Here is a 17,369-nt window from a genome sequence, read left to right as displayed (position 1 = left end):
CCAAAAGTTTGGGGTCACCCCTCAAAATGCTGTATCGGCCAAAAGTTTGGGGTCACTATCGTAAAACATGGAAAAGTGATTTGTTGATATCTTTGCCATCTTTCAATCAATTTTAATTCTTCTTGGCTTATTTGAAACAAAATGAATGATACTTACTGCATAGACATTGAACCACACATATTTGTTGAAATTTACATACTAAAACTTAACGTAAAGTTGCCTCATTTTTTGAAGCGTGGTAAAATGTGCTAACTTTACATAACATTTTTATATACAAAAATCGTAAAATACGTTAAGTTGAAGACATCAAACATAAATTTAGTTAATTATCCTTGAAATGAGCCAAAAATAATTAAAATTGAACTTTAGATGACGAAGATATCACCAAATCACTTTTCCATGTTTTACGAAAGTGACCCCAAACTTTTGGCCGATACATCATATTGAGGGGTGACCCCAAACTTTTGGTCGATGACATCAAGAATTAATTTACCTAATATTTTTTTTCTAGATTTTTTAGCTAAGTTCTGTAAAAAGCAGTTGAAAGCTAATAGAAAATGGGTCATATTACCGCTCTCATCTTAAAATTTGGTCGACCCAACTTCCAGCGACACTGCCGTAAATTTATATTCATTTTTTAGAAAATTTGGCAACTTTGGGTTAAGTTTACATACAAATTTTTTTGAAAAAGTTTCTTTTAAATCATGTTCAAAGTTTCTTTGACTTATTATCTTTTGAATGAAACCTAGGGTTTTGAAATCGGACGCAAATTGGCGGAGATATGGGCCTGAAAAAATGACATGTTTTTGAGGGGGCGACCCCAAACTTTTGAACGGGAGTGTATATATAAATTTGTAAGATTTATTGATAACGTAAGTTTATCAAAACCAATGAAAGCGATAAATGTTTTTGAGCTTGAGCTTGATTGACCGCCCATAATTGTTACTCCAATATCTCCAGACCAGCTACACTCACACAACGAACCAATGAGGCTGCTTGGGACCAATAGGCATCTTAAGTATTTAGGAAATGAAAACCATCTATTTTTGACGACAATAGCACCTGATACGTCAGGTTACAAGTCAATCTAGGGATGGGAAGGGCAATAAGTGATTGCAATCACTTGTTGCCACCATTGAATCATCTGCGGATACGGATGTCGGAGTGTTCTTGGGAAATGTTTATTTTTGGCTAGGGGTTCACGCATTGGTGCGTGGATGTCGGGCGTAAAGTGATAGATTGTGTGAGGCCATCGCGCAACAATAATGACAATGTCGCCATCTACATTTGTTACGACATTCCACCCAATGCAAAAAAAGTTTGTCACAAGTTGAAAAGAATAGGAAAAAGATTGTTCAACATAAGTTTAGAGAATTTTAAACCTTGCATAGCTATTTTCGAGAGGTTTCTTTGAGTCGGTAAACACTGCATCACTGCTGAAGATCTACCATCAAAAATTTTTGATTCTTGATTAGTAATAATCGATTATTCACGAGGAGAATTGTAATTTTGCTTTTGTCACCAACAAAAATTTTCTAGTTACTGTTTTGTGTCTTTTTTGCCCGGCACTTGTTTGAGCGGCACTGTTTGCTTGGTTGCATAACTTTTCGGCGTTATATGATAGATTTACACTGTGCGGAATGTTGGAAGGAAAGGAATTTTTTCAGACAGTTTATAGTTCTAGAGATGGCTATGAGCATACATTTATACACCGTGTCCAAGAAGTTCTCAATTCTCATACAAAATCAAATTAAATTAATTTCACATCTGTTATTAGGATTTTCAAAGTAAATTTATTTAGGGCCTGTCGCTTATGTGTCGTAAGTCCATTTCAGCAGACACGCACACCACTTCATGAATATTTTGTCTCATTTCACTGAGTAATGGTTTTAAGTTGAAACAAATTTGGTTTCTGTCCTCACCATTGCTAGTAGCAACTACGACCAGAAGAAAAAAATATGAGATTATGTATTAGTGAAGTACGAAGCCGTTCTATTTTGAGCAAAATAAAACGTAAATTTAACAAAAATGCCCATTTACCTTGACTGCATCTTATCTTGTTGATTCATACCATTCTCATTTCTAAAACATGCTAGTATCCCTATAGTGGTAAATTTTGTGCAAACATTATGTTTTATGATGTGTATATTTAACCCTTCAGCTCGCGCGCTGTTGTAAAAAGTACAACACTACCAAAAAACCTCGCTTTTCGTATACAGCGTGAGCGCGGTGCAGTTTCGGTTGTTTGATGGCGCGCGTCTTGGACGGTTAATATAACGGTCATTTTCAAGGAAATTAGTCCAAGTTGAGCTTACCTACAAATTTATTACCAAATCATCACTAAAATTGTATTGTTTTAGCCTTAGTATATCCAGTTGGTACAATACTTGGTATAAAAACTCAAAATTTAACCTTATGGATTCTATTTAGCTACCGTAGAATGAAAAAGCTTTCGAACATTTTTCTTGCGTGCCGCAGCACACGGATTTCAGAGCACGGAAGTGTACTGCTAGGCTTATAAAAACAAATAGAAAACAAAGATATTCTGAGCCAGGGATTGAAAGGACTAGACCACCAAGCACTGAAAGAGATAAAATGTATTTATTCAAAAAGTCAGTCCCAATTTTCTGTAATGATGATTTGTTGCGGAAATACGTGCTGGCATGTCGCCTAATTCTATACCCATCAAAAGTGGATCGCAAGCGGAAAAAGTTTGAGAATTTCTACTCTAGGGTTAATAAAGGATCAGCTAACAATTTTTAAAGGCTAGAGTATTCCCCGATTATTCTTTCTTTGTGAATTGCATCTTTCTAAAACTCTCAGTGCTCTTGATACAAACTTTTAAACTTTCATTATCGTAGAAATAACGCACATGTAATGAACTGTAATGTATCTCGTTCTCAAATAATCGCCAAACCCCGTATTCGGCATTAAGGTGATACGGGACACCGTGTTAACTTTGCCATCTACCATCTCTTTCATCATCAACCCTTAAAACTTTGACGATTCAAATCTCCAGTTCCAGTGAACTGATCTAACTGAAACCTTAGTCAATATTCACCACATGTAAGTATACAAACGATCAATTCCATTCCATTTGATGCAGTAGAACTCGAGATATGCATCTTCAAAGTTTGAGAACAATGATTATGATTATGATGACACCCCGTAACTATACATCAGCAAAACCATGGGCAGAAATTCAACAAATACAAATTCCTGTTCCATAACATGCTCAAATCTCCACGGGAAAACACTGAATCACGGAAGTTTCAGAATCATCTCCGCAGCTCACAAAATTTTCAATTGAAAATGATGTAAGCCTCAAATCGTGAACACCATCAGAGACAATACCCCTTTGTCGCTTTGTGTATTTATTTACCAACAAATCCGATGAAGTCACTCGCGACTCGCCGCACCAACAGTAGTGTCACCGAACTCGGTTTTATTTGCGTTGTGCGACTGACTGCCATTCGATTACAAATCGGATTAGTGAGTGAGTATTGTATGGGATTGCGTGAGTGGATACGTGCATTAGTCTACCACCACCACCGTACCGGTCCGCTCGCGATTTTGATTGCGGTGACAACAACACCGCACCGGGTGATTTGAGAATTTATCACCTTACGCCCCTGCACCCAATGCAATGACTCGTGCTGAGCGGATCACGATTCAATCTTTGAATAAAGTGGAGTTTAAATGCTAGAATGGAGTGATCGCATTCTGGCGTGTGACCGTTCTGAACCCGAAAACGAAGGAATTTGTTATAGGATTGCACAAGGTGAACCGATGATGTTGGTTGGCGAGCTCGTGACTGCACTGAATGCATTCATCGAGCTATTGTGTGCATCGAATGTCGAATGCTTTGGTAGAATTCAGATTTTGTAAAATTATTCGCTGTTGAAAGTATAACAGTGAGACATTTTTTTGAATTCGTGTGATGATCGCCGATGAGAAGTAGACCAAAATACGTTACGTGAATTAATGCCAATGACACATTTCATTCTAAAAAAAAATAGTACTCGAAACTTCGAAAATTGTTTCAAAAAAGCAGCAAAAATGTGTAATTTGGTGGGGTCTACGAGATACATAATTGTAAAATGTTCAATATTTAGAAAAGAATGCTTTCAGATAGTAAATGAATAAGCATTCATAGAACACCGTGGGACGTAGAGCAAAAAAAAGAAGAATTTAACAATATTCAAGCAGAGTCTCTTTACCCACAACGCAACCACGACTCATTACGTAAAATTGCCCAAAATTGTTCAGCATCAAATGTCAACAGTGGGGGCATCAATCAGGAATAAATTAATGCCCTAACAACCTGCTAACGATGTCCAACACATCGACTTTGAAATGCCACAGCAATGACAGAACAGCATATTTTTCCACATTCTCACCCTCTCGTATCTCATTACCGTGGAAACAAAAGAATTTCATTACCGCAGCTAATAATCACCCAACAACAATAAATAACAGAACTCTACCGAGAATGCACTTTCATTTTACTGGTACTGATCAACCGACGATTCACGTACGTATAACCATTTAAACTTCTACACTCTTCCCCATGCCAATCCGAGTTAGCTACTCACCAGTAGTCGCTTTTCCAGTGGATTCCACAGAGTGTTCTCCGGCGTGATTGATAATGATTCTCGTACTCCCCAACAGCTTCCACACAATGTTTTCCAACACAATCCCTTATTACGTTCTCCACGTGCACAATTCTTCAAATCTTCTCTTCTTACTTATACTTCCTCCTTAGGTTCTCACTCGTCGTAATGTATCAATTATCCGTGTATTCAATTCCCAGACGTGATTTCCACAAACTAGAACGATTAATTAACGATCTTCTTCACTCTTCCAGTCGCCCAACTTCGAAACCAAGCCGGGGAGGTTGGCCCCCGTACTCGCCCTAATCAAAATTCACCATCCCACCGATTAAGGCCCGAAGAATGAAGAGAATGAACAAAATCTCCCATTGACCTTGTTTTCGTAGGTTGTGGCGCTGGAATATCTCAAAACAACAGCCAAATCAACGGCGACACACTCCTCTCGAACCGGCAGCGGCACTCACACACGGACTCCAGCGAATCTTCCCCCCTTGCACAAACCTAGATACAACTCGTTCGCGGCGGGTCTCCGGTGCTCCGGGGTCTTCTGCTGTAGCGGGGTCTCTTCTATTCTTCTTCGGGGCAACCTCTCACACTCCACCAATTTATCACTGATCCGTTAAATCTTCACTTAATCACACTTTTTCTTCCCTTTTGGGTGCTTCGCGTTGTGGTTCTTCTGACTCAGCTGGTTTTCTCTCGCTCTTTCACAAAGCCTTTTCGCGCGTAGATGGATGGGGGGCGATCATCGCGCGCCGTCAAACACTTGAGCTCAACAAACGCGGAACGGCGGGAATTGCGCGCCACACCACACAAGTCAGAAAAAAAGGCAGAGGAGGAAAACTCACACGTAGACTTGTTCCACAATTGATGTCACACGGCTCAGCAAAAGTGATGGTTTCGTTTCATTCATTCAACACCCGAAGACGGACGGAGACGACGAAGACACCAATTTGGGCACCAAATAGATCGCGAGGTTTACACTATCTCTCACCTGGATCTTCGCTTCTAGCAGGGAGTGGAGAGAGATCAAAAGTTGAGCAAAAAATAACTTTAGTAAAAAAGCGAGCAACTTGCCACACATGAAGTCGTTCTACACCCAACCAACGAGTGCTAGGGATTCATACAATTATTGTAAGGTGTAGATATAACGAAGCCACGCTTCAAATACATCTAAAGAACAAAATTAGTTATGGTACAGAAACGACTAACAGTCTCGAAGAGTTCAAACGATATTATTTGATTTTGTCCTACGTTTCGACCACTTTTTGTGTCTTCTTCGTTTTATTTCCTCAAGGTTGCTTAGCCATTTCCGTACCATAACTGTCCCATTCTGTCAAACTTTTCCAATCGAACCAAATAGGGGTATCCACTGAAAATTTGATCAATTGGTTACCCGTCAGATCACTTTGCGGCCTTTGACAAAATATCGGGGGTGGCCTTATTTCGGGATATCCTCGCCGGGGACTGTGACAAGGTGACGAACCCTCATGCCCACTCTTTAATATCGCTCTGGAAGGTGTAATGCGACGAGCCAGGCTCAACAACCGGGGTACGATTTTCACAAAATCTGGTCAATTTGTGTGCTTTGCGGATGACATGAACCTTTGAAACAGTGGCAGAACTGTACACCCGCCTGAAACGCGAAACAGGGAAGGTCGGACTGGTGGTGAATGCATCCAAAACAAAATACAAGCTGGCAGGCGGAACCGAACACAACCGCGTCTGTCTAGGTAGTAATGTGACAATAGACGGAGATATCTTCGAGGTGGAGGAGGAATTCATCTACTTCGGATCCTTACCGACGGCTGACAACAATGCTAGCCGTGAAATACGAAGGCGCATCATCGATGGAAGTCGTGCCTACTATGGGCTCTAGAAGTAGCTGCGGTCTAAAAAGATTCTCCCACGCACCAAGTGCACCATGTACAAGACGCTGATAAGACCGGTGGTCCTCCACGGACACGAGACATGGATAATGCTCGAAGAGAACCTGCAAGCACTCGGAGTTTTCGAGCGACGCGGGCTAAGAACAATCTTCGACGGTGCGCACTTTACGGCGAACCCAGCATCCAGAAGGTGGCCAAATCCGAAAGGATACGGTGGACACGGCATGTTGTAAGAAAGCCGGACAACAAGCCTGCAAAGTTGGTGTTCGCGACTGATCCAGTAGGCACAAGAAGGCATGGAGCGCAGAGAGTACGATGGGCGGATCAGGTGAAGCGCGACTTGGCGAGCTTAGGGCTAGTCCACGGATTTCTTCAGTTTACTCCTGGGATTCCTCCAGGGATTCGTTAGGAAATTCCTTCAAGGATTGCTACAGAAGTTCGTGCATTTATTCCTTCATGTATTGCTTCCTACATTTCTGAAAAAAAATCCTCCAGGAATGCTATCAGAATGTTCTCTATAAGGATTCTCCAGGAGTTATCTGTAAGAATATACCGTCGTGCGGGGTTACTTTTGAAATGCGGGGCTACTTTGGACACTTTCGAATATGGATTTTTTGAATTCGAAATATGGTTCAAATCTGTTTGATGTCTTTGGGACTATTATGAAGCAATAGTTTCCCCTTCATTTGGTTGAAATTATTTTTCAAACAGACCGTTTATTGCTTGTCAGGACGCGAAAAAACATCGAATAAATCAATGAAATATGCATAATGTATCAGAACATTTAGTCTCTAAGCATTGTTTCTACAGTTCATAAATTTCAAAGGGTTGATCAATTCATTCAAAATATATCAACGTAGCATATACAATCGAATATTTGTATCGTTATACATTATACATGACCATTTCACCCAAATAAAGGATTGATGGTCCTTTTTTTCAGGCTATTTATATAGCAATATCACGCTGCTCATAATACCAAAGGTAGCACGGAACCATCTTCAAACGCATAAATTTATTGAAATCATGTCTGATATAGTATACTACAGTATTGGTACAAAATAGTTTTCTAAATAAACCTGGAATTTGAAATGTAATTGTGTTTTAGATAAAAATGTCCAAAGTAGTCCCCATCTGGTTCTATATGAGATGTGTCCGATTGGTGTATGAACAACTTTTTTGTTTATTGATGGATTTAGTTCAAATTTTGCATACATCCTACATACATACTCACAATTATTATGTGTAAAAATTGTGGAAATCCATTCACTACTCTGGGAGTTATAATGTCATAAAGTTGAAAAATCATGAAAAAGTGTAAAAAGAAGCCCCGCACGACGGTACTATAATTTTCTTCCAAAGAATGCTTCGTTTTGAAATTCCTCAGGGGTTTTTCTTGAGAATATATTCAATTTCTCCAGGAGCTCTTTCAGAAACTATTGATGGAACTTCTGCAGAGATTCCTTCAGGTTTTACTCCATATATGCAGGGGTTCTTCCAGGCATTAATTTTAAAAATTCCTTAATATTTCCATCCAGAAATTTAACTTTTGTAGGGGATTTGTGTTCACTAATCCCTTCAAAAATTGTATATGAAATACATCTAAAAATATTCTCCCATAGTATCCCCAAGAGTTCTTTCCCGAGAGTTCTGCTTCAAAACATCATCGAAGGCTCCCTCGGAACAAGTGAAGGAATTCTTTAAAAAATCCACCTGTGCCGTTGTCTGAAATTTTCGTAGATTTTTTTTTTTTTTGTAAGATTCCTTCGAGAGTTTCACTAAGAATCTTTCCAGAAATTTCTCAAACATTTTTTACTTTTCTTCTTAGAATCTTTGAAGGTAGTTAAGGCCTACCTTCATGCAATATTTCATCGATTTGTTTGAAAATTCCTTAATGTATTCTTTCAAGACTCCATTCAGTAATTGGTTTGCCATTTCTGGAAGAACTTCTGAAAAATACATGGATAAATTTCTGAATCAATTCCTGTAGGAGTTTCTGAAGGAATCCCAAAATACTTAGAAGATTTAGCAAATATTCCTGGAGCAATCCAAATGACGTGTTTTGGAGGAAATCCTGTAGTAACGAATACCTTGGGAAACGCCTAGATAAGCTTCTGAAAAGATACTCTGGAGATATTTTTAAAGGAATTTCTTTAAAAATATCATTGTTTGAACTCCTGCAGAAATTTCCGGATGAATTTTTGCCTGAATCTTTGAAAGTAATGTTGCGAGATTCTCTGAAGGAATTTCAGCTGGATTGCTGAATTTTTAGTGGAATTCGCTCTGTTTGACAAATCATCATTAGTTTTGTGTTCATCTTGGATTGAAGGAAAAAGGCACTAAATTGTGTACAGTTTGTACAATAATTGCTAGGGTAATTGTTCCCTTCGTTGTGGTAGTACCTGATGTTGCAGTAATGGCAATAGGAGGCAATCAGTGAAGTACTAGATTGAAAGTAGTGAGCTCCATTTCTACAATGAAATGGTGCAAACAGCGTGGGTATTATGATTTTTTGACTAATTTGATGCTGTTTGAGCAAAAGTTTGGGTAACTGTGTTGTTGAAGTTGCATGAAATGAATAATACAACAACAAAGTTAAGGGCCCATATAGCCGAGGCGGTAAACGCACGGGTATTCAGCATGACCATGCTGAGGGTGACGGGTTCGATTCCCGGTCGGCCCAGGATCTTTTCGTAAAGGAAATTTCCTTGACTTCCTTGGACATAGAGTATCTTCGTGCCTGCCACACGTTATACACATGCAAAATGGTCATTGGCAGAGGAAGCTCTCAGTTAAAAACTGTGGAAGTGCTCATAGAACACTAAGCTGAGAAGCAGGCTTTGTCCCAGTGAGGACGTTACGCCAAGAAGAGGAGGACAACAACAAAGTTACCCAAACTTTTGCTCAAACAGCATCAAATTAGCCAAGAATTCATATAACCCACGCCGTTTGTACCATTTCATTGCAGAAATGCAGAATTGAACATCTCACCATACAAAAATCCAGCTCACTACTTTCAATCTAGTACTTCACTGATTGCCTCCTATTGAGCACTTTTTCGACTGAAATATTACCATAAGGCATTTTTAATAGATGTATTGTGCTTAAATTATGAGATTGCACCATTTGCTTAAGATTTGCCCAAAAACCTATTTTATATAATTTTTTTTCTTAATATGTTTACTGCTGTGTTCCTATTGTTGCGGTATCCTATCAGAGTTTCCCATTGCTCATGTGTACATAAATGTGACAGCGAGCCTCCCACCAAATTGTCTCCCAGCTCTTCAAAATCGCAGTGTGCTGCGCTGCTAGGAGGCTCACGAAAATTTGGTGGGTGCGAGCTAGGCACATAGCTCCCGGGGAGCTCGTCTCATGCGCTGCGTGAGCTGTTGGTATCTAAGGTGAAAAACAACTTCTTGGTAACGAAGAACCTCAACAACTTTTTTCTGTACACAACTCAAGTGTCTGGTTGGTCTATAAGATACGACTAGGGATTCTCAATGCAAAGGTTCAGGTTTCAATTCTCGTTCGTTTAGGAAGTTTTTGTCGTGAAATTTTCTAATTTAACCAGCGCATGAGACGAAGCTCATGAGACACATCTTGAAAAAAATGAGGCGCACAACTTCCAGTCTCAAAATGTACAGAGCTCCTGGGAGCTCGCTTGCCATGTGGCTCCCGTACATGGGACTACAGCACGTGTACATCAACTCTGTATCCTATATGATTTCAATAGGATGTGCCTTATCTACGGGGATGAACCAGCCTCGGGCTGAAAATCCCTATAATAAAGAGCCAATAATTCAATAGGATACCGCAACAATAGGAACAAATACCGCAACATTAGGAACACAATATTCTTTCAGATAAAAACGAATAAAATGCTCATAACAACCTCAATGTAGCAATATTTCGTCATTTTCCCGTAGATAAAGGATAGATTTTATAATTTTCAACTCATTCCATGTCAAAAGTTTGCTTGGGGCGATACAATTACGCCACTGTTTCTTTGCACGTCGAACTGATGTTTACTTTTCCTGCTTTTTCAAATCTTCCGAACAACGGAAAACTTAGCGCTAATAGCCACGCTCCAGTATAGTGAAAATAAATTAACACAAAAAAAACAATAAGTCGAGTTTAAAACATTGTGAAGAATTCCCTGGAGGGTTTCCTGGACAAAATCTTGGAAAACTTTCTGGAGGCATCCCAGGAGGATCTCCTGTGAACATCCTTGAAGAAATTCCCGGGGAAGAAATTCTTAAAAAATCATAAAAGAAATTTCTGAAAAAAAAATCCTTGGAGGATTATTAGGTGAAACTTCCGGAGTACCGTCCACGATAGTTTTTGAAGAAACATTTTGAGAGGAATTCTATGAGAAAACCTTGAAATAATTTCTGAAAAAAGTGAAGAATTCTTGGAAGAATATCTGTAGGAATTTTTGAAGGGAAATCCTGAAGCGATTTTTAAAATAATTCCTGGAGAAACTTCTCTACGATCGTCTGGAAATAACCTGAAGGAATCCTAGGAGGAATTTCTTCTGCAATCTCATGGAAGAATTCTGAAATGAAAGTTTTTCAAGGAATTGCTAGAGAAATATCCAGAGGAACTCCTGACGGAATACTTACGGTAGTTCCTGGAGAAACATGTGGATGAATTGCAGGAGTTATTTTGTTGTGCAGGAAATCTTGGAGACATTCCGAAAAAAAAACTCCTAAAAGAAATTCTGAAAAAATCACCGAACCAATTCTGAAGAAATTGACGAATTCCTGGAGGAACATTTGGAGGACGCCTTGGAGGAAATTTGAGAAAAATTTCTGAAGCACAATCTGGGAGAATGACTAGTAATAAATTGTTGAAATAATTCATATAGAAATTCTCGAAGAACTTTCTGGGGAAATTTCTAAAGAACTCTCTTCAGGAGGAATTCCTGAATAACTCTCTAGAGAAATTCCTAGAAAAATTGCCAGAGGAATTTCAGAAGAATTCGATAGAGAAATTCGTGGAAAATCCATAGGGATTTTTTTGAACAAAGATAGGATCATTTATTTAAAAAAAAATATCCCCGCGTAGACCCACTATTTACACTTTGTCTTAAGAAATGATTTATGGGGTGATTTTCTGAAAGACTTTTAAAAAAATTAAAAAAATGCATTTGGTTACTGGAATTTATGGTCCTCTTACTAATTAGATTTTCATCAATATCTGCGAACTCCGATTTTTGTAAACTATTTCAACTCAAAAGTTTCTTTAAAATCCTCATTAAAATTAAGACGAAATGCTGTACAAAAAAGAAAGACTACTATTTGCTGTTGAAAGGTCAACTCGGTCATAGTGAATTCGGGAGCTATCTTGAATTTTTTGAGAAACACGTTTTTTCTCAGATCTTTGCCACTACCAATTGCAAATGTAATGAAGGAGAAAATCTCTAAAAGGTACAGGTATCAAAGAAAATACTTCGAATAAACATGCAAACATATAAACATATTTATTTGTTAGGAAAATGATTGTATTCTCGCTTTACACAGTTGTATCCATACTTTATGGGACACTCTATACTATAGAGCAGTTAACGCAAGTCTCTATGGCGTATTTTTTTTTTTTTTTTTTTTTTTGATAAAACTAAAAGCCAAGAAAATTTTAGGAACACCTCATTGGCGGCGTGCCAAGCATCAAAGGTGGCGTGGTAACAGATCTAGGAGTACGTGCGTAGGACGAAAGATACCCAGCCCCTAATCTCCTAGAGATTGAGCAGGAGGATGGCCGGCTAAAAACAACAAAGTCGCTGGGGCAGATCAACTACCAAGCGAGTTTCTAAAATACGGTGGAGAAACACTGGGAGGATTTGGGAGGAGGAAGTATTACCGAAATGGAATGGATGGAAGGTGTCGTGAATCCCATCTACAAAAAGGGTGGCAAGTTGGATTGCGGGAACTATTGCGCGATCACACTACTGATCGCTGCCTACAAGATACTCTCTCAAATTTTATGCCGTCTATCACCGATTGCAAGAGAGTTCACCCAGCCAACACACGATCGTATATGATGTTGAATAGGATGCTAAAGTGGAGGCCATACACGGAAAAAAATCCATTCCCCTAATCATGAATAAAAAATCATGTTCTTATGATGTCTGCCAACTCATAATATCATAATTAAAATTCATAATATCATGAATGAGTTGGCCAGAAATATGAATAGAAACAAGCATTTTCATAAATTATATTCATGGTCGCTTCCATGAATTCTATGCATGGTTCCATTTCCCTCAACCATGATTTTATGAATTTGACTGAGAAACATTGAGGTCCGACGACGACGGAATCATAAAAGTAATTCTTAATTCCATGAATTCTATGCATGGTTCCATCTTCCTCAACCATGATTTTATGAATTTGACTGAGAAGCATATAGGTCCGACGACGACGGAATCATAAAAGTATTTTTTGATTCCATGAATTCTATGCATGGTTCTACCTCACCAAACCATAATTTTATGAATCTGGTGGTAAAGCATCAGGATCTGCATCCAGGTTTATGAAAATTATTCTTGGCTTCATGAATGCTACTCATGATCCCAGCTTATTTAATCATAGCTTCATGATTATATTTTCCATTTTTGGTCGTCGAAAGCCAAAACAATAACGGGTGCATAGCGTTATGGTGAAATCAATCATAAGATCATAAAATTTAATCATGGTGTATATTTATAACATAAAATCATAAAAATATCGGGAAACTATGAGTCATATTCATGGTCTTGGGAATGGATTTTTTTCCGTGTATACGTACACTTAACACGTGGTTAAATGGAAGCATGAACGCATATGGCCTCCACTTTAGCATCCTATTCTACATCATATACGACTGCGTGTTGGCTGGGCATTGGCAATATCAGGCTGGATTCATGGGTGAACGCGCTACAACGGATCAGATGTTCGCCATCCGCCAGGTGTTGCAGAAATGCCGCGAATATAACGTGCCCACACATCACTTGTTCATCGATTTTTATTAGGCGTATGATACCATCGATCGAGACCAGCTATGGCAGATTATGCACGAATACGGATTTCCGGATAAACTGATATGATTTATCAAGGCGACGATGAATCGAGTAGCAGTGGCGCTCTCGAGTCCCTTCGAATCTCGTAGAGGGTCACGGCAAGGTCTTTCGTGCTTGTTGTTCAACAAGGTGTAAGAAGGAGAGCGAGGATAAACAAGAGTGGAACGATTTTCACGAAGTCCATTCAGTTGCTTGGTTTCGCTGATGATATTGACATTCTAGCTTGTAAATTTCAGACGATGGCGGAAAATAACATCAGACTGAAGATTGACGCCAGGCGTATCGGATTGATCGTTAATGTGTCGAAGACAAAGTACATGATGGCAATGGCCTCCAGGGAGGAATCACCGCGCTCGCCACTCCGAATTTCTATCGATGGTAAGGAAATCGAGGCGGTTCAAGAATTCGTGTACTTGGCCCTACTGGTGATCGCCAACAACAACACCAGCAGATAAATTCAGAGTCGCATTGTGGCAGGAAATCGAGCTTACTTGGACTCAGCAGAACTCTACGATCGAACAAAGTTCGCTGTCACACGAAGTTTATTATCTACCAGTGAAGAGAATTGTCAGACAAAAGAAGCACAAAACAAGCAACAAAGAAGACGCGGCGATTAGTCTTTATCCCAATTGATAACAGATAATGACATGATCTCGAAAATTTTTGTTGCAGACAAAACGAAAGCTGTTTTTGTTGCGTACTTCTCAACTCCTCCTCTCTCTCTCCTCTTCTTGGCGTAACGTCCTCACTGGGACAAAGCCTGCTTCTCAGCTTAGTGTTCTATGAGCACTTCCACAGTTATTAACTGAGAGCTTCCTCTGCCAATGACCATTTTTGCATGCGTATATCGTGTGGCAGGCACAAAGATACTCTATGCCCAAGGAAGTCAAGGAAATTTCCTTTACGAAAAGATCCTGGACCGACCGGGAATCGAACCCGTCACCCTCAGCATGGTCATGCTGAATACCCGTGCGTTTACCGCCTCGGCTATATGGGCCCTAACTTCTCATCTCGTGAATAATCAATTATTACCAACCCAAAATCGAACTTTTTTGATGATACATCTTCAGCAGCGTTGCAGTGTTTACCGACTCGAAGTTACTGCTCGAAAATCACAATGCAAGCCTTAGAAATCTCTAAACTCGTGGTGCACGATCTTTGTCCTATTCTGTTCAAGTTAGGACAAACCTATGTCGCATTGGGTAGAATGTCGCAACAAATTCAGGTTGCGACATTGTCGTTATTGTTGCGCGATGGTTGTATTTTGATTCACTGTTATCTACAAAACGCTGAATACACCGGGGCAAGAAGCATGGACCCTACGTGCAAAGGACCAACGCGCCCTTGGAGTTTTTGAACGGAAGGTGTTGCGTACCATCTACGACGGAGTGCAGATGGAAGACGGGAATTGGAGAAGACGAATGACCCACGAACTGCATCAGCTACTGAGAGACCCAGCTATCGTCCACACCGTGAAAATCGGGAGGCTACGGTGGGCGGGTCACGTCATCAGGATGTCGGATAGCAACCCGACTAAAATGGTTCTGAAGATTCATCCGACCGGTACAAAAAGACGTGGTTCGCAGCGAGCTAGGTGGGCCGATCCAGTGGAGCAGAGGTAACTCAGGCTTTAGTCTGACCGGTAAGGTAAGTAATACTAAGAAAAGATTCACGTATATTTTGTTTGGGTGTACCCCAGAAACGACGCTGACTATGGTGAACTCCCCTCCTCTGCTTCACTATTTAGGATGGTCTGATAGAGGTAATTTGTGCTTCGAAAATGTCCGGAAGACCCACCATTCCGAATGCCATAGGTAGGTATATATCATTAGTGCTTGTAATTGCCGGAATTTGTCGGGGTAGTGCCAAGCGTTCTTTCTTTTTTGTCAAATCTTCATTCGCGCAATGGCAACGGCTTTCGCACAGGAAAAGGAAGAAGCCTTACGTAGAGGAGAGATTAGCTCCGGCACTCACACGATTTTCACCTTTTTTTTTTTTGCTATCGTGGGGAGTCATTCACCACCAGTCGAGCAGTCAGTTTAGGTTAGGTGCTTTGATGGGTTGGGCAGACGCGAAATGCAAAGTCGAAACGATGCTACACAACAGCCAATCTATAGTGGTGGCACGGTGGCCGGTGTGGCGGTCGTCGGCCGGTGGTCGATTGAGCTAATGGAACAGAAGGAGCCGTATCGGGATAGGGAAAAGGTTGAATACCGTCGAGGCTGTGTGGTTTTGTGATGCTGAGGAGATTGGTGTTTCTTGAGTTAGTTGTCGGTTACCAAAGCGGTATTTAATGACGAATTGTGATGGCGAGAGGAACACGAAACGATAGGCCATTGATGAGTTGTGTTCAATTGAGACTTAGATGGGACGATTTAGAAGGAAATTCTAGTGTTATACAATTGTACAGTGTGGCTAATGCAGAACCCGGAGGATCGTCACTTAGTTTTACCGCCCTGCTCACTAATGCAAATGACTTTTTCAAGCCTTGAATAAATAATTCCACATTCATTGCCTAAAATTACAAATGTAAGATTAGTTACTTTCTAGGCGCTGGTACAAAGCTTCTTAAAGCAATTTCAGTAAGGGAAGCGGAAGGTAAAGGCTTTGCACATTACGCATAATACGTGCAGACATGTTGGCTGAAATTATTGAGAAATTTGACAAGAGTTTCTGATTATATTCTTAAAGGTTCAGAAAAAAATCCTGTCTATTGTTGACTGTTAAAACAGTTCTTCCGATAATAGTAAATGAATAGGTCAAAGTTTTTAGAAAAGTCAAAGAAGAGACAAACTTATCGCAAGCCATAATAAAGATAGCGTTTCATGGCCCATACGCACGGTGTAACGTGTGCAAAACAGCGAAACATTCGGATGTTATGCAATGAACGTCGTTTTGCGAAACAAAACACCCAGTTGCAAAAAGAGCTGCAACCAACCAAAGCGTGTCTAACCTTGTTTACCACAAACGTCAGGTACGCCATTTCATCCGCCTATCACTCAAGTCTAATGTTCTTGATTTGAATGTAACCGAAGCCAACCACTCATCATCTGATGATATAAAATTCAATTGCTTCAATTTTGCGCATCTACCGCCGTCGCCGCCGCCGCCGATCCAGCAACCGCAAATCATGCCATTTATGCACCAGAAATCCTGGCCTTCCGATGCCGCGGCACCCCGATCGAGCCACAACACACTGACTGCTTTCGTTCACCGCATTCCTTGGTCCATGGGTTCTTGGCGTGGAGCATAAATAACGTCCGTCCGTCTCTCCCTCATCATCATCATACACAGCATAACAGTTTATTGCACTGCGCAGCGCACACACAGGCTCCACCGAAAATTAGCACACACCAACCACACACCACTGTACCACGGCCCAGCCAGAGCCAGCACAGCACAAGCTTTTCCCGAGTGAGCGAGGCGAGGTTCTGCTGCAGCAGATAATTCGCATAATAATTTCGCTGGGCTGCATCTTTTGCGCCGGCGCACCGCAATGCCGCCGCCGTTGCCACCGTCCGTCGTTGCTGCCAGCCACCGTCAGTAGATATGGGGTCTTCCATCAGACGTGTGCGCCGAAGCAGTTTTCACCGGCGGCGGCGTGTATAGTAATTTGAGGCAGCGGCGGCGGCGACGCCGGCGTCACGCCGTACGTTCTTTTCGGCGGCGGCGGCGGCGGCGTAATCGGCGTGACCAATTTTTTTAATTTTTTTTTAGTGAAGTGCTATTTCTAGTTACTAAAAAATGTTAACACAGAATTATATGTTTCTTGTACACTTTGTATCTATTTTGTGTGAAATACATACGTTC

At 40.5% G+C, this 17,369-nt stretch overlaps 1 protein-coding gene across 4 annotated transcripts in view; it reads right to left on the bottom strand.

Annotated features, from left to right (window-relative positions):
• The window catches only part of LOC109426944 (titin-like), a 202,133-nt gene that overhangs the window by 160,768 nt on the left and 23,996 nt on the right, over positions 1-17,369 (bottom strand). For 2 of the 4 annotated variants that reach the window (XM_062842888.1, XM_062842887.1), the window contains exons 1-2: positions 4,987-5,601; positions 4,596-4,829 (exon numbers count right to left, since the gene is read on the bottom strand). The gene's annotated coding sequence lies outside the window, so the exon portion shown is untranslated. Of the gene's footprint in view, positions 1-4,595; positions 4,830-4,986; positions 5,602-17,369 lie in introns of those variants that run through there. The other 2 variants (XM_062842889.1, XM_062842890.1) reach the window with 2 other exon arrangements.

The sequence above is a fragment of the Aedes albopictus genome, chromosome 3 (genome assembly GCF_035046485.1).
Source record: "Aedes albopictus strain Foshan chromosome 3, AalbF5, whole genome shotgun sequence".
In the NCBI taxonomy this organism is placed as follows: domain Eukaryota; kingdom Metazoa; phylum Arthropoda; class Insecta; order Diptera; family Culicidae; genus Aedes; species Aedes albopictus.
The sequence above is the reverse complement of the archived record's forward strand: the minus strand, read 5'-3'. Positions and strand labels throughout refer to the sequence as shown.